Source organism: Globicephala melas, chromosome 6 (assembly GCF_963455315.2).
Source record: "Globicephala melas chromosome 6, mGloMel1.2, whole genome shotgun sequence".
Classification (NCBI taxonomy): Eukaryota; Metazoa; Chordata; class Mammalia; order Artiodactyla; family Delphinidae; genus Globicephala; species Globicephala melas.
In genome coordinates, this window is record NC_083319.1 from 30025118 (window position 1) to 30043969 (window position 18852).

General features: G+C 34.4%; 1 pseudogene; it reads left to right on the plus strand.

The window, feature by feature from the left end:
* The first annotated feature begins 1662 nt into the window (after positions 1-1662).
* The window catches only part of LOC115867793 (protein zyg-11 homolog A-like), a 46912-nt pseudogene continuing 29722 nt past the window's right edge, over positions 1663-18852 (plus strand).

An 18852-nucleotide genomic window follows, 5' to 3' on the forward strand; every position in this document is an offset into this window, starting at 1 on the left:
TTCAGCCTGTAGAGTTTCTGCTAAAAATAATCAGCTAATAGCCTTAAGGGAATTCCCTTGTATGCTATTTGTTGCTGTTAATATTCTCTTTTTATCTTTGTCATTTTGATTTCAGTGTGTCTTGGTGTGTTCTTTGTGTTAATCCAGTATGCGAGTCTCTGCCTTTCTTGGACTTAGCTGACTGTTTCCTTTCCCCGGTTAGGGAAGTTTTCAGCTGTTATCTCTTCATATATTTTCTCAGGCCCTTTCTTTCTCTCTCCTCCCTCTGGAATCACTATAATGTGAATATTAGTGTGTTTGATATTGTCCTAGAGGTCTCTTAAACTGTCCTCATTTATTATCATTCTTTTTTTTCTTTTTTCTGTTCAGCAGCAGTGATTTCCACTACTGCGTTCCAGATCACTCATCTGTCCTTCTGAATCATTTAGTCTACTATTGATTCCTTCTAGTGTATTTTTCATTTCAGTTATTATATGCTCCATCTCTGTTTGGTTGTTCTTTTTATTTTCTAAGTCTTTGTTAAAAACTTCTAACTTCTCACTCTGTGGATCCATTCTCCTCCCAAGTTCTTTGATCCTCTTTCAGATCATTACTCTGAACTCTTTCTCAGGTAGATTGCCTGTCTCCACTGAGTTCTTCTTCTCAGCTTTTACCTGTTTCTTCATCTGGAACATGTTTCTCTGCTACATCATTTTGTCTAAGTTTCTGTTTGTATTTTTGTGTATGTGGTAGATTAGTTACATTTCTTGACCTTGGCAAAGTGTCCCTCCGAAGGAGACGTCCCGTGCATCCCAGCAATGTAACTCCTTCTTGTCACTCAAGCTCTGTGCTCTAGTGGTTCCCCCTAAGAGGGCTGTGCAGGTCTTTCTTTTGTGGTAGGCGGACTACATGGGTGGTCTGGTAGGCTTGGTTGACTCCTAGTCTGGTTGTTTGCCAGGGCTTTATTTGTACACATGCTGTTTGCTGCTTTTTAGTGGGGCCTGGTCAGGAAGTGGATGCTTGTGGAACCCTAGGTGGTCCCAGGGCAAGTGCTGGCTCACAGGTGGGCAGAGTCAGGATATCGAAGACACTAGGGCTATTCCCACACATTGGCAGGTGAAGTCAAGTCCTGGGGTTAATGCCTGACTACAGTCATGCGGAGCTGTTTCCTGGAGTTTGGCTTCAGGGCCCAGGGATCCCAGAGTTCATTTCAGATTGTTGGCATTGGGGACCTGGTTCCTGACACAATTGGGCATTGAGTCCAGGGTGTTCTGAAGGTTGTGTTGGCCTGCTAGTGGGCAGGGCAAGGGCCCAGCTGGTCCCAGGGTAGGGTCTGACCTATGTTGGTGGACTTGTTCCACAGGCTACGGGATCATAGTTATCTTGCTTCTGGTGTCTGGCCTCTGGTGGGCGAGGTTGGTCTGGAGGCTTGTGCACGCTTCCTGGCAAGAGGAGACAGTGCCTGCCCACTGGTAGGAGGAGCTGAGTCTTGGCCCTCTGGTGGGCAGGGCCATGTCCAGGGTGGGTCTAGTTGTTGCCATGGGCCCAGGAAGACTTTAGGCAACCTGTCTGCTGATGGGTGGGACTGTGTTCCCTCTCAGTTATTTGTTTGGCCTAAGGTGTCCCAACATGGGTGCCTAGAGGCTGTTGGGTGGGGCCAGGTCTTGGTGGTAATGAGCCAAGATGTCAGCTGCCAGCAGCAGCAGTGTTCATGCAGCTGAATGTTCCCGAATATGTCTGAAAGCAGTATCCATGTCACCAGGATTAGCTGCTGCCACCACCCTCTGCCTCTCCAGGAGACTCTGTAAGACCGGCAATTATGTCTGGCCCATGCTCCTATCAAATGACTGCTTTTTCCCTGTGTCCTGGTGCACATGAGATTTTGTACATGCCTTTTAAGAGTGGAGTCTATATCCCCCAGTCCTGTGGGACTACTGAGATTAAGCCCCACTGGCCTTCAAAGCCAAATGTTCTGGGGGCTCTACTTCCCTGTGCTGGACCCTCAGGCTGGGGAATCTGTTGTGGGGCTCCGAACTCTCACTTTTTGGGAAGAACCTCTGTGATATATTTTTTCCCTAGTTTGTGGGTTGCCCACCCCCAGGGGTAATGGGATTTGATTATATTGCCAGTCTGCCCCTCCTACCTATCTTGTTGTGGTTCCTTGTGTCTTTTATTGTAGATGGTCTTTTCTGATAGGTTTCAGTCTTTTTCATTGATGGTTATTCTGCAGACAGTTGCGATTTTGGAGTCCTCGTGAGAGGAAGTGAGCTCAGGGTCTTTCTACTCCACCATTTTGGCCACTTCAGGCAATTGATTTTTGACTTGCCCACATGACTTGATTTTGCCGACAGAATGTGGGCAGAAGTAACACTGTGCCAATTCTGGGCAAGAGGCTTAAGAGGGTGCAAGTTTCCTTCTTGTTCCTTTTGTGGTCCTTTTAACTGTTACGAAAAGAACATGTCTTGGTCCAAGGACAATGAAAACATATGAAGCAAACCTCAGTCAGACCTTCAGCTTGAAGCAGAGCCTTACAGCTGATCCTGTGAGCAAGAAAAGTAGGAGTTAGTTATCGTAAACCACTGAGAATATGCAGGAATATCTGCGTAACATAAGTTGGTGATGCTGGAGAGTATTGGGAACTCTCATTCTATGCTGGTGGGAGTTAAGTTCTAACAAGTTTAGAAACTATTTGCTGGTGATTGATAGGTAGGTAGGTAACTTGCTAGTATAAATTTATAGATTTAGGTATCCTATAAGTCAAAAAATCCACTTCTAGTGAGAGACCTAACAAAAATGTGCACATATGTATATCCAAATCCAGACTTTTAAAGGTTATTAACAGTACCTTTCTAATCAGCAAAAACTTATAACAAACCAGATGTTCAGCAATAGTGGATGGATAAAGAAATCATGGTATATTCACTCAATGGAAAAATCTTTAGAAATAAAAATACTGCTTCACACAACGGCATGAATCTAAAACATAAAGTTAAGTTAAATAAGCCTAACACAATAGAGGCAATGCTATGATACTATTTACATGAATTATAAAATCACCCAGTTTATTCTTCAGTGTTGAAGTAAAGATAGTGGTTACTTTTGAGGTAGGGGTAGTGTGTGGATTGGAGCATGAAAGGGTCTTATGTGGAGCTCATAATACTCTATTTTTTCATTTGGATAGGGGTTACATGGATGTATTTACTGTGTAAAAGTTTGATGAGCTGAAAGCTTACGGGTTGTGCCTTTTTTGTATTTTTATGTTTGTAACTTTTTAATATTACTTCAGAAAAGTATACTAAAAAGAGAGAGATTTAGCCTTTGGAGTTAAAGTTAGACTGACTAGATTTTAAAAACACAGGTTTTACGACTGTCTTAAAATGGTTGAATGGTCAATTTTCAGATGATTTCCTTTAAATCAAAAGAGATGTTTGGGGAATGCACATGTGCCTCCATGCTGTTTCTGTCATTAGCCAGAACTACACACAAGATATGGGATTGGATTAAAGAAAAGCCAGATTCAAGTTGAAAATCTTCCATACAAAATTCTCAAACTTATGTGTGGTTTGAGTTGACCAATAAAGACTTAATTCACTTCATTCTCTGCTGTCTCTCAGTTTCCATATCGAAAGTAAATCCCAGAGGTGATGGATATGTTGTTGACTCAGTGGGAGGAATCCTTTCACGGTGTATATATGTATCTAATTATCATGTTGTACACTTTAAATACCTTACAATTTTATTTGTCAGTTGTATCTCAGTAAAGCTGAAAAACCAGGAGGATAACACATCTGGGATTTAAGAAATAAACCAATTTAGGGAAAAAAAAACAAACCCAGTAAATCCCGGAGATAGCACTGACAACCTCTTTATAATGAGCCTGCCTCTTTTCTGTCGTGTGTGCTATTGCATATCATCTTAGACTCTGTGCTCTATTGTTATAAAGCAAATCATACTCTTACGAGTTGTAGCCACTCAGGACTTCAAGTGCTTCTGTCTACAGCTCTACCTGAAATTCTACTCCAGACTTGGATCCAGGGATTTGTGTAGCAGAATGGGGAACAAATCAGCCCAACATTGTTTCACTATCTCTTTTGCTCCTTGGGATAATCATTAGGCAGTTTTTTTCCTCAATGAACCAAAACATGATAATATAACAGCAGTAATAGTTAGGTGCTTACAGTAATTTTCCAACTACTTCTCATGCTTGCATCTTTAAACTTTCTTCCTCAATCAACCAAGAGTAAACCTTAGGACACCACATCTCAATTTCCAGGTTTTATTGCCTTGTCACTAGCAATAACAGAATACAAATACATCATACATATTATATTTACAATTTTACTAAGTATTTTTAAAGTAGAATGTGCATTTTCCTCCCAAATTTCTGGTAATTTGACTTAAAACTTAACAAAAAGGGAGAATTACTGATTCTATGGAAATCTGGTATAGTATTTTTCTTTTTTTCTCTTTTTCTTTACCTGACCTACAAAAGTTTTATCTGATTATCGATAATTCTTTATTTACTGACATAGGGGCAACTGGAACAACAACAAAATAATAAGCATCTGAAATCACTGGACAATCTCCCATACATTTTTACAATAAAAGTATTTTAATTCTTATAGTATTCTCTTAGTAGTAATTACTTTATCCATCTTACACACATGGCAACTGAGGTTCTCAAAATGATATGGTGTATATCAAATGGTATTTATTTTGGAGAGAACTAATTGAATTCATTGTTCAGCTTCTGCATATATGGTATTTGTAAGTTAGAACAGATAATTTAATGATTCTTACGTTCAGTTAAGTATACATTTATATTTGTATTTTTTGTTTTTTAAAATTATTTATTTATTTATAGCTGTGTTGGGTCTTCGTTTCTGTGCAAGGGCTTTCTCTAGTTGCGGCAAGCAGGGGCCACTCTTCATCACGGTGCATGGGCCTCTCACTATCGCAGCCTCTCTTGTTGCGGAGCACAGGCTCCAGACGTACAAGCTCAGTAATTGTGGCTCACGGGCCCGGTTGCTCTGCGGCATGTGGGATCTTCCCAGACCAGGGCTCAAACCCGTGTCCCCTGCATTGGCAGGCAGATTCTCAACCACTGCGCTACCATGGAAGCCCTTTGTATTTGTTTTGACAATCAAACAGAATAGTATAAAAACTCTAGCACACTGTAACACCTCAATAAATATTGAATACATTTCCCTCAACTTCAGAAGATTAATAATGTCCAGAAAGTAAAAAATCTTGTTAATGGCAAAACCGTATTTCAAACTCAAATCTGTCAGGCTCAAAAGCTTGTAATTTTTATTCCTTAGACAGAGGGATTTTATAGAATTATGGTAATACTGGAAAACAGGCCAGATTTTCTACCAAGTGCTCTAGATGTGGTGACAAGATTTTATAAAATAGTATGTTATTTCCACATGTTTTATGGCTGAGACTGTAAAAAAAAAAAAAAAAAAAGTTGCCACAATTATCCAGTCAGACATAAAGTTTATATGTATTTAAACTGACTGTATATAATAAATTTGTTATTAAAATGACTAAAACTTTAGCTGTTCAGTATATAAAATAGCGGTAAAGGCTAAAATAAACAATAGAAGCACTGAATGCAAAATGCCACTCAAAATGTAAATGTAGTAATATATTAATATAATTAAAGATAAAATTGGTCTCTAATTTAAATGCAATTTGATGACAAAAAGAAACAATAAATATATCACGAAGAAAGATTCCCCAGTGTTGCTTGTTACAGCACCAAATATGCCAGTTTTATTGTACTAAGAGTAAATCCTGACAAAATAGACAGTTTCCTGCCTTTTTTCTCTTCTCCTCCTTTAAAATAATTGATAAGAATCACAAAGAGGGTGAAGGACAGCAAGCAACAATTCAAAATACTGTTAGGTTTTACTATGGAAAGAGACTCAGGATATCAGTTGAGTGAATATTTTCCAGTATGTTATCTAAAGACACCTGTGAGGTACCAGATTCATTTGGGTAAAACAAAAAATAAATCCCAGGCATACTATTTTTAAAGTGTATACATATATTGTGATTATATACATCCAAACATTTGTTAATTGTACGACTCACACAACCATTAACTTTAGGCACTTTCTCAAATGATGCGTGACAAAGTACAATTATCATCATGTAGAATAGTAAATATATTTTAATATTAAAACAGTAATCTAAGGTTCCACTTCCATTATGGCTGAGAGAATCCTATCAGATCAGTCCTCTCAAGGTAATAACCATAAATTCTAAAAACCAAAACATAAAACCTGCTTGAAGGCACTGGAAAATGAACAAAAGCAGGCAGAAACTGGAAAAGAGTTGATAATTGAAAGGAAAAAAAAACAGCCTTGGGTAGGCTTCAGGATTTTAGCCTGAGAATAAGTCCCTATTTGTGCCATGTGAGACAGCTAAAATTCCAAAGAAAACCTGCAGTTTTAGTGGCTTGAAGACACAGAGGGTAGAATTCAGGGAAACTAAAGCTGTTGAATATTGGGGCAGGAAATCCTAGAAAAAAGAGAGAGCACAAGAGTGAGGGAACCCAGATTCCTATGAATAAACTCTGTTTAAATATCCACTGAAACCTGAGCCATGAATGCATGGGGCAAAATCCAAATTATCAAAAACTGAACAAAAATTTGAGCTGCTGCTCTCCACAAAGGAGATAGAGTTTGCAGTTTGCCTCTTCAGATTAACATAACAGAATCTATCATTTTTATATTACATACAGGGATGTGTGTGTCCATATTTAGTTCTTATACTCATCAAATCCCAATAGTAAGGAATTATTCTCCACTAACAGTGTGATCTTGTGTACAAATCCAATCTCTCCAGATATTTACATAGGTTCCCAGAGTAATTTGTCCACAGTTTCCCCATCCTCTAAACAGTTCTAGAATATTGGTCAACACTTGTCTTACTGCATGCAAGGAGGACATGAATCTGGAGGGGCAGAGACAGAATGCTATAGTCTGAATGTGTCTTCCCCACTTCCCCAGATTCATATGTTGAAAGCTAATCCCCAGTGTGATGATATTTGTAGGTGGGTCTTTGGGAGATGATTAGGTCATGAGAGCAGATCCCTCATGAATGAATTTAGTGCCCTTATAAAAGAGACCCCAGAAAGCTTCTGTACAGCAAAGAAAAACATCAAGAAAATGAAAAGGCAACCTACTGAATGGGAGAAAATATTTGCAAATCATATATCTGATGAGGGGTTAATATCCAAAATATATAAAGAACTCATACAACTCAATAACAGAAAAAACAATCAATTAAAAACTGAACAGAATATCTGAATAGACATTTTTCTAAAGAAGATAATACAGATGGCCAACAAATTCATGACAAGATAATCTACATTATTAATCCTCAGGGAAGTGAAAATCAAAACCGCAATGAGATAACCCCTCACACCTTTTAGAATGACTATTATCAAGAAAACTAGAAGTAGCAAGTGTTAGTGAGGATGTGGGGAAAAGGGAACCCTCGTGCACTGTTGGTGAGGCTGTAAATTAGTGTAGCCACTATAGAAAATGGTATGGAGGTTCTTCAAAAAATTAAAAATATAACTACCATATGCTCCAGCAATTCCACTTCTGGGTGTCTATCCAAAGAAAACAAAAACACTAATTCAAAAAGATATATGCACCCCTGTGTTCACTGTAGCACTATTTCCAATAGCCAAGACATGGAAAAAAACCTAAGTATCCATGAATGGGTGAATGGATAAAGAAATTGTATGTACATATATACAGCTATATGTGTTATATATAGTTATATACATAAACTAAGCTCATAGATACAGAGAACAGGTTTTTGGTTGGGAGAGACAAAAGGTGGGGTCTGTGAGAAATGGGTGAACTGTTCTTGGTGTTGTTTTTTGTGTTTTTTTTTTTTAGTTTAAATAAATTGAATACCAAAAAATTGCTCTAATTTGCAAAAGTAGCTAAAGACAGAGCTAATAGCTAAACCCAATTCTGTTTTTTTTTTTTTTTTTTTTTTTTTGTGCTGTACGCGGGCCTCTCACTGTTGTGGCCTCTCCCATTGCGGAGCACAGGCTCCGGACGCGCAGGCTCAGCAGCCATGGCTCACGGGCCCAGCCGCTCCGCAGCATGTGGGATCTTCCCGGACCGGGGCACGAACCTGTGTCCCCTGCATTGGCAGGCGGACTCCCAACCACTGCACCACCAGGGAAGCCCCCCAATTCTGTTTGACTCAAAAGCCTATGAAATTTATACCACAAAAACTTTCAGGAAAAATAATTCTAATTCTAAATATACTGTTTCATCATATGTTTACCCAAAGGAAATGATAAAAATCGTTTTTTTTAATTTAAAATTATATGTATGGTAAAAGAAAGTCATCATTTCCTGAAAATGTGGAGAGAATGTTTTAAATTTTTTTAATTTTAAAGTACAAGAAACGTTTTATGTCTATACAGTTCTATTGATAAACTGGTTATATCAACTCAAGATATAAGTAAGATTATCAGGGAACCTTAGCTCATCGTAGCATTTTCATTGAGGCACAGTCTGCAATTTAAAATGTTCAGTAAAATGCTTTTATTACTGTGCAAGCTGTACATAAAGTGTTGCATTTGAATATGAAAGGAACACTTTCTGTTTTCTAAAGAGGCTATCAACTAGATCAAGATGCATCTCCATTATTGTTACCTCTCCCTGCAGTATCAATGAGGAAAACTAAATACTACTTTAAAAAATGAAAAAAATTAAATTTCCAGGTTATAAGCAGATTATAGATGAGGAAGTTTATAATCTAAGAGATGACTTGTTTAAAAATATTTTAAGAGGAACTCAATGAAAAACAGATGATGGTGTACTAAAGAAACTGTTCTGAGTTATATGAGATGAAGGTTGAATTTGACAGGTTCTAAAGATCATGCAGATCTTCGAGTGTTCATATATGAGGAGTATGTTATCATATAGGGACTTGGGCTCTGGAGTCAGACAGACCTAACTTTAATTACTCTTCTTAATTGCTCTATGTAACTCTGTGTATACAGTATTATATAAATTTTCTCTGACTCAGTTGTCCTATTCGTCAAACGAGGATCATAAGAAATAGTGTGTATATATCATAGAACTGATGTAAAATTATATGAAACAATACAGGTAAATATCTGTTGGAGAGCTGGGCTTTTTGTAAACAAATTCTAGTTGTTGTGTGGAAGAAAAATGTGAGGATTAGAAAAGCAGTAGAATTCTTTATATTTTACATACTGAATGTTACTAAGTCATTATTCATAGCATTGCCTCAGTTCTAATCAGTTTAAGCCTAAAGGCAATACTTGAGTTATATGAATTGATGCCATTTGTTAGAAAACATTTTTTCAAAAATGATTCACTGAATAGGCCCATGATGTATCCATCAAAATTTTCAATTCTTCATTTGCCCACAGTAAAGTAATTATACACTGTCAAGATTTTACTTGTTTATTTGGAAAATTGAGTAAGAGAAAACATTTAAAAAGAAAACATCATTTGTTCTTCTGTGCTAGACCCTTTACATAGTTTATTTCATTTAACCATTTTAATCTCTCAAGGTTAGCTATTCTAAGTCTCTTAGGTGAGAAACTTGATCTTATTAAAATAATTAGTAAATTAAAATAAATCACCGTTTTCTATAAAATTATTTTCATTTATACATCTTAATTTTGACTCCAGGAAGCTACATTCATACATGCTTTGCTCAGTTTTTACCTGTAATCAATATATAAGATCCTTTGTTTTGAGGTAATAAATCACCATTTGATTTTTCATGACAGAAGACAAACATTTCCCAGGGTCCTGGATTTATCAACTCCTATCCTTCCTGAAATCTTAACCAAAGTCTGACTGTTCTTTTTCAGTGTTCTTTGTTTTTCATTCTCTGAAACTTAACTCCTCTTATTAAAATCCATTGCTACTATGTAATTCAAATACTTCTACTTAATTTTGTGAAAACACTCATGATTATTCCCCTTTAACTGTATTCTTACTGTTTACTTAGCTGAGGATGGACAGCTTCTTGTCTTCTTTCTCTTCTATAGCATGCCATGGTGATAATGTACAGATTTCTCATAGAGACTTAATTTCTTATATATGGATACCCTAATGCAGCATAAGGAAACCTCATTGTCATTCTTCTTAGGAGGTAAAGGAAACAGAACAGAATCAGCAGGAAAACAACCATGTTCAGCAGATTGGTGCTTCTTGCATTGGGATTTTAAATTGAGGATGCTGAAATTAGGATGAATTAGGAAAAAAAACCAGTACTCTGGTGGGTTCATAGAAGTTCAGAAATATGATATTTAGTCCCATTACTTTAAGGAAATGATGTAGAGGAAAAGTAAGCCAAGTAAAGAATACCACATACAGAGTACAAGGTCTTACACAGTTACCATTTAAGACTTAATCTTGCCTATTGGCTTCCTGGCATTTTGCTTGGAATCACTTTGCATTTGGGTAAAATTAAAGTTTTTCTACTCTTAAGTCTTTCTAAAGAGAAAGATGATATGTCTTTCAATTTATGCTAAGGAAAAAGGATTAAGGAAAAAATAAAGAAAAATGATAAGGATGTACATAAATTAATGGGCAGTTATTCTTGAATAGAATTATAAATTAGTACAATTTTTCTGGAAGAAAATTTGGCAATATCTATCAAAGTGTTAAATTATCTTAGATCTTCAAACTTTACTTTTAGAAATATATTGTAGGGACTTCCCTGGTGGCAGTGATTAAGAACCTGCCTGCCAATGCAGGGGACACGGGTTCGAGCCCTGGTCCAGGAAGATCCCACATGCCACGGAGCGAGTATGCCCGTGTGCCACAACTACTGAGCCTGTGCTCTAGAGCCTGCGAGCCACAACTACTGAGCCTGCGTGCTACAACTACAGAAGCCCGCGTGCCTAGAGCCCATGCTCTGCAACAAAGAAGCCACCGCAATGAAAAGCCCGTGCACTGCAACTAGAGAGAAAGCCCGCACACAGCAATGAAGACCCAATGCAGCCAAAAATAAACAAAAATAAATATAATTAATTAAAAAAGAATGTATTTTAAAAAAGAAATATATTGTAGGGTAATGATAAATAACAAGGGCAAATGTATATATTTACATTAATATGCTATATATTTATACATAGTAATATATATATACCTATTCTTGTATAACAAAAGTAGTTATAATACATAAAATTACTGTGTGTTTACTAAATACAAGTCACTGTGGGTTTTGCTTATTCTACTCATTAAATCCTGAGGGCATTGTTATTATAAGAACAACAACCACTAACACTAACACTGATGTTCCATGTAATGTGACTGCAGGGCCCAGCCTTTTAAAGAAATCACATACTGTAGTGGAAAACTAGAAGAAACATAGATTCTAAAAAATAGAAATTTAATTATATAAATTATTAGACAAGTATATAATATAATACAAATAGCCATTTAAATGATATCAAGGAGACATATTCATGGCCCTGGAAAGAGTTCAAAATATACATAGTCATATATGTATTTTCCAACAAGATAGCTGTTATGAAACTATATGTGTAATTTCATTTCATGGTATGTATATGCATGGTATGTGTATGTGCAGATATATGGAAATATATATATACATATGCATGAATTGTGTGTATATCTCAGTGTATATATGTACATTCATATGCATACATACACAGACAAGTATACATATACTTGTTTCTATACATATTTGTATATGTACACATGTATGCATGTATATGTAGATGAATGTGTCTCCTGATATCTTTGTGTATGTATAATTATATATACAATAAAAGTGTGCATATGTATATTATATACACACAGAGACATGCAAACATATATACGTGCATATCTGAATGCATATATGTGTACCCATGTGTGTATATATGTACACAGATGCATATATGTATATATGCACCTATGACTGTGCATGTGTGGTGTCTATAAATGAGCAGATATCTTTGTATCTAATATGATTGTTATTAGAGGTATATCTATTATATATATATATTTTTTAATGCAGTATATATTTTATTACTTTGTACTAATACATTCTCATATTACACAGGCAATTTAGTGGACGAATGTTTCTTTTGATATTTGAATAATCTGAAAGAACACAAACAGAATTATGCATAAAAAATACTCATTTTGATAACAACAAAAAAAGACAAGTTAAACAACAACATGATTTCTAATAAAGTCACAAACATTCATATATACATGTATGCTTACATATAGCTTACTTTAAAAACATTTGCAGGTCATTTTGTATCTGAAAGACTGAAAGTTTTGCCAAATAATTTATGGATATATTTTCCAAGCTGGAGAGATAAGATGGTATTGACACTGGTATTGATGGTATTGATCAACCATCACACTCAATCTTTTGAAAAGAGAAAAAGTTTAATTTGAAATATAACCACAACAGTGCTGATTCACCAAAGTTGTACTTAAACATACATCATTTAATGCCGGCCTGTAGACAAAGTAGTGGTTTTTAAAAACTTTTTCTTTTGTCTGTTTTCCTACCTAAATTTCTTACTATCATAAACTTCTTAATTGCTTCCATTGGGTATTTTAAGAAATAATTTTATCTGTAAAACATGACTATTTTTCTTCTCAATATTTTAATCTTTTAAAAATATCTTGTTCTATTTCATTTGCTAGGAGCAAAGTAGAAATGTAAAATCAATGTCAAAATCCATAGTTTGTACTTGATTTTAATAGGATTGCTTTTAATGTTTCTTCAGTAATATAATGTATAATGTAGAGGTCTGTTGGATGATCTTATACTTTTCAGTTATGTGAAAAAATAGATATACCTGTTTGCATTAATTTGTTTGAGATAGATTATCTGTCAGTTGGCAACAGCGTGAGTCAAACTAAACAGATACTCATTTTCTTTCCCTTATATCTATCATAATTATAAAATTTACTGTTCCTTTGATTTCTGAGAAAACACATCAAGTATGTTAATCCTTTCTTCACAATTGCCAAACATGAATTTAAATTTAAAATGTGATGATTTTAACTGTTTGCAATTATTTATTATCACATCTTCTGTTATAAATTACTTTGCATCCTGCTTTAAATTATTTCACCTTTAAATTATTATTCATTATCATTCCATATCATTAAAGAGACTTCACTCCTTGGCTACAAAACGTGCTAATATATGCTAGTGGGATGTAATTTTTAAAGTGTCTTGTTTTCTGTTTTCATAGCTTTTTTGTGTGTGTGGTTTTGTGGAAGTCACACTGTATACCTCTAATTCAAGATGTCAAAGCTCCAAAAACACCTTCTCACTTATCAAATAACTTAAAAATAGAGGGTCAAATTTTAAACTTTTTTCCTAATATTACATAAATAGCTGGGTAGATGGATAGATAGATACATAGATGGATATTGGTACAGTTATAAATGTGCATAAGCATACCCCTCATACACACACACACACACACACACACACACGCACAACACATGTATATGCACATATGTGTATGGACGCATGCATATATACTACATATGTGTGTATGTGTGCATGTATGTATGACATGGCTGTGTGGTAAAATAAAGCAAAATCTCATGGTCATGCCAATATTTTTTAAACATCTGTGAATTCCTCTCAGATCAACCCCTTCAATCAAAATATTTATTTAGAATTTTTATTATATATACAAAGGATGAATTCATATATAGTTTTATCACATACTTATTTTTAAACATTTTTTTTGTTTTCTTTGGGTTTGAATATGAATGTATGTTTAAACCTGATCTGATTTCCTGAAAATAAGTGAAATTATGGTAATTAAAGGGCCTACATTATAATGTCATTGTAAGAATTGTTAGTTAATATATGCAAATAATTAAGAATAGCGTTTGAGCAGAGCATTATTTAAGCTCATGGTTAGCCATTTTCATCATTATTATTATTCACATTTATTTTCCATTTTGTAAATAATCTATAATAGTTTATTATTTCATTAGTTCATTATTTCACTTGGGACACTGATATTTCAGTTAATATGTGAAATTGACCTGTAATTTATGTTTCTCCTAGATTGTTGGCATTTTACACACACAGGTGTGTATGCACATAGGTACACTCGTGTTTTATTAGCCTCAAATCGTTTTTGGAACATTTCTTCTTTTGTGTATTTGTTGAAAAAGTGTGTATGTTTGGTGTTACCTACTTCATGAAAGTTTGGTGGAGCTTGTAAAACAGAGTGTAGGTTTTCTTTTGATAGAAGATTTGTATCTAAAAAATCAATTTGTAATTATACTATTATTCATACTTTCTATTTTTTTTTGAGACAGTTTTGGTAAGTTGTATTTTCTAGGAATGTTTTCATTTCACCTAAATTTTCACGACTGGATAAAATTTTTACAGTTCTGTTTTGTAAGTTTATTTTGTAAGAGAATTATTTATTTGTCTGTTTTATAGGACTGCTTTTTGTCTCCAGGTATTAACCTTATACTATATTTGTATCTTAGTGAATAGTCTAGTTTTTCTTAATATTTTCCTTTTATATTGATTGGATAAGTCTAATTTTAACAACTTTTAAGCTAAATGTGTATGCTTTTCAGTATTCCCTATCTTGTGATCTAAGCATTTAATGGTATACTTTAAGTGTTGCTTTAGATGTCTCCTGTGAGTTTAAAGTTTAGTATTTTTATTATCATTCAGTTTGAAATATTATGATATATTTAGAGTTACTTTTTCAATTGTCCAATATATTTTTTATCTTTTTTTTATTGGAGTATAGTTGATTTACAATGTTGTGTTAGTTTCAGGTGTACAACAGAGTGAATCAGTTATACATGTACATATATTCATTCTTTTTTAGATTCTTTTCTCATATAGGTTATCACAGAACACTGAGTAGCTTTCCTGTGCTATACAGTAGGTCCTTGTTGGTTATTTACCTTATATATAGTAGTGTGTGTGTGTGTTCATCCCAAGCTTCTGATTTATCCCTCCCTGCCACATTTCCCCTTTGATAACGTGTTTGTTTTTGATATCTGTAAGTTTATTTCTGTTTTGTAAGTTCATTTGTTTTTTTAAAAAATTAGTTTTCACATATGAGTGATATCATATGATATTTGTCTTTATCTGACTTACTTCACTTAGTGTGATATTCTCTAGGTCCATCCGTATTGCTGCAAACATTCTTCTTTATGGCTGAGTAATATTCCAATGTATATATATATCCATTCCTCTGTCAATGAACATTTAGGTTGCTTCCATCTCTTGACTGCTGTAAATAGTAATGCAATGAAAATTGGGGTGCATATATCCTTTTGGATTATGTTTTTTGCTGGATATATGCCCAGGAATGGGGTTACTGGATCATATGGTAACTATTTTTAATTTTTTTTTAAGTAACCTCCATACTGTTCTCCATAGTGGTTGTACCAATTTACATTTCCACCAGCAATGTAGAAGGGTTCCCTTTTCTCCACACCTTCTCCAGCATTTATTGTTTGTAGACTTTTTGATGATGGCCATTCTGACTGGTGTGAGGCGATACCTCCTTGTAGTTTTGAGTTGCATTTCTCTGATAATTACTGATGTTGAGCATCTATTCATGTGCTTTTTGGCCATCTGTATGTCTTCTTTGGAGAAACGTCTATTTAGATCTTCTGCCAATTTTTTGATTGGGTTGTTTGTTTTTTTGACATAGAGTTGCATGAGCTGTTTTTATATTTTGGAGACTAATCCCTTGTTGGTTGCTTCATTTGCAAATATCTTCTCCCATTCTGTGGGTAATCTTTTCCTTTTGTTTATGGTTTCCTTTGCTGTGCAGAAGCTTTTAAATTTACTTAGGTCTCATTTATTTATTTTTGTTTTTATTTTCATTACTCTAGAAGGTGGATCCAAAAAGATATCACTGAGATTTATGTCAGAGGTGTTCTACTCCTATATTTTCCTTTAAGAGTTTTGTAGTGTCCAGCTTTACATTTAGGTCTTTGATCCATTTTGAGTTTTTGTGTATGGTATTGGATTATTTTTGTTTATGGTGCTAGATCCTTTTTATCTTTTCTAATTCCATTTTTATTTGTTTGTTTTCTCACTCTACTTCTACTTGTTTCTTTATACAGGTGTGAGTTATAATAAATATTCTAATCCAGTTTTTTTTTTTTACAATAGTTACTCTTAATGTTATTTTCCAATTCTTAATGAAGTCTAAAGTAAATTAGTACCTTGTCTCCTGAAAAATACAAGGGCTTTAAAATACATGGTCTCCTATTACTTCTCTCCTCATGTGACATGTCATTTTTGTTCTGTAGTTTCGTTATTTTTAATCACACAAATTCTTATTATATAATTTATGATTTCACACAGACCATGTTTCAACTCTTCCTGTCAGTTTCACCAGTTTCACTGTGTACCCTTCCACCTTGTAGCACAGATGTTTGGTCTGAGATTGTTTTAATTCTTCCAAAAAGTATTCTTTAGAAGTCCACTCTTTCAATAATTATCAATTTCAGATATTATAATATTGAATATCTTCTGTCTTCCATTTGCTCTGTTCCTTTCTACCTAGAGTCTCATAAGATAATATGTAAAATATTCTCATCCTATCCTCCAAGTATCTTATAATATTTTATATTCCTAATCATTTTGTATTTTGTTATCAATTTTGTATAATATCTTTATTTCTCTCTTATGTCATTTACTTTCTTTTCAGCTTTATTCATCTTTCTAGTTACACACCCAATGAGTTTAATATGTATATACATATATACATATATGTAATTAATGTTCATATATGTAATTAATATTTTGCTAGTTCACTCGAGTACATATTTTTCTGTAGCTATTTCGTACATGACTGACATATTCAGGATTTGATTTACATACATATTTCATATCATAGTTTTTAAGATGTTGTATCTGATAACTGGGGAATATTTCACACATACATTGTATATGTGGTTGCCAAACAGATTCACATGGGACATAGATTTTATTCAGCACCAGTGTTCACTTATGAATAGAAAAATGATACATACCAGGAATTGCAGTGTACACACTGCAGTTAATTGCATCATCAGTTGCATCACCAGTATTGGTTTGGGTCTTTGGTTGTATTCAACAGAAAGTGATGCTGAAAACATTAATAAAAAAAGAAGAGATTTATTTGAAAAAATGTTGAATACTTAGTTTAGGTTAGAATATCAATCAGTAAATAAGCTGAGTGAAAAATTTTTAAAAAGTTTAATTATGTTTTACCAGTAAGAGTCTAGCTAGGATGCTACAGAAGCTGCAGGACCTTGTCAGCATCTCTGGACATCACTGCTGAGTAAACTTTAGAGAGATTTTTAGAGACAAATCCTGTCACAGGAATATCTAGAAAGATTGCCTTTGAATCTGGAAACAGAGACATTTATTGCATACTTAATATGCTCCAGATCCTCTGCTAAGTACTTTAACTGTATTATTTAATTTGTACAAGGACTTTGAGATTGTATTGTTTTCTTTTATTACATAAGGGAATTGAGGCTCATAGGATTTAAAAAAGTAATGGTCATACCTCTAATAAAAGTAAAATCCAGATTATGTACCTATATTCGTCTGATTTTTTCCTCTGTGACTGCTAAATATTTCTTTATTTCACTGTCAGTTTTTTAAAAACTGATGCCCTGTTAAGGAAGACCTTCTCAAAACAATTGATAGGACTTTGGCATAATGGACATAAGAAACAGTTAGAGACCAGATATCACTGCCTGACAATTCGAACCCCCTGGGATGCTTTTTTTTTTTTTTTTTTCATCTTGAAAGCTCTGTGATCATAATCTTCTGTCTCATCCAACAACCTTGGTCTTTTATGCTACGTTAACTTTCTGATACTGGCCAGGTTTTCCATCTCACCAACATAGCAAGATTATTCAGGACTCATTCTTGTTCCATTTAATGGGACAAGCCCAAAGAATATTTCTTGGAGTTCTGGAATGAAAAATTGATTGGATTTTTAAAAGTTGAAAAGGGAAGAGAAAACAGTTATAATTTTAAAAAGAGAAAAATAAAAGAAGTATTTCTAGAAACAAATAGAAATTTCTTTTGACTGGAGATTCAGAGTGTTCGAGAGGAGCTGTCACTAAAACTCTCAGAATCCCAGGAACAAAGGGAAGAAGGAAACCAAGTAATGTGTAAAAAAAAATGTACATCTTTACAAGGAAGCTCAAAATATTGTTGAAAATAGCAAAAACTTAGAAACCATCTAAATTTCCCTTAATTGATGATTGGCTAAATCAGTGGTTTCCCTCCAGTGATAATTTTGTCTCTCAAAAAACATTTGGCAATTTTGGGAAACATTTTTGATTGTCACATGTGCATTGGGGACAGCTACTGGCATTCCATGGGGAGAGGTCAGTGATGCTACTGGGCATCCTATAATGCACAGCACAACCCCCACAACAAAAAATTATCCAGCCCAGTATGCCAGTAGTGCCAACAATGAGAAACCCTGAATTAAATCAATCGGAATATGTGAATACTATGAATATCAAGGAACCATTTAAGAGAAGGCAGTAAACCCATATACATACTGTCATGGAAAGATCCTCAAGCAATTATATATTTGAAAAATAAAAAAAACAAAGCTAAATGTTTAATATTATTCCTTCATTTAGACATTAAAAACCAAAAAAAAAGTATATATGCTTAGGTATATAATGATAATGGTAATGATATTGAACCTTTACTAATTGCCTGTCACTGTCCTGAATGTTTTAAATGTATTCAGTTATTTAATCCTCACAGCAATCCTAACATATAGGTACTATTATTATCAACATTTTATATATGAAGGAGACACAAAAATGAAGGAAATTT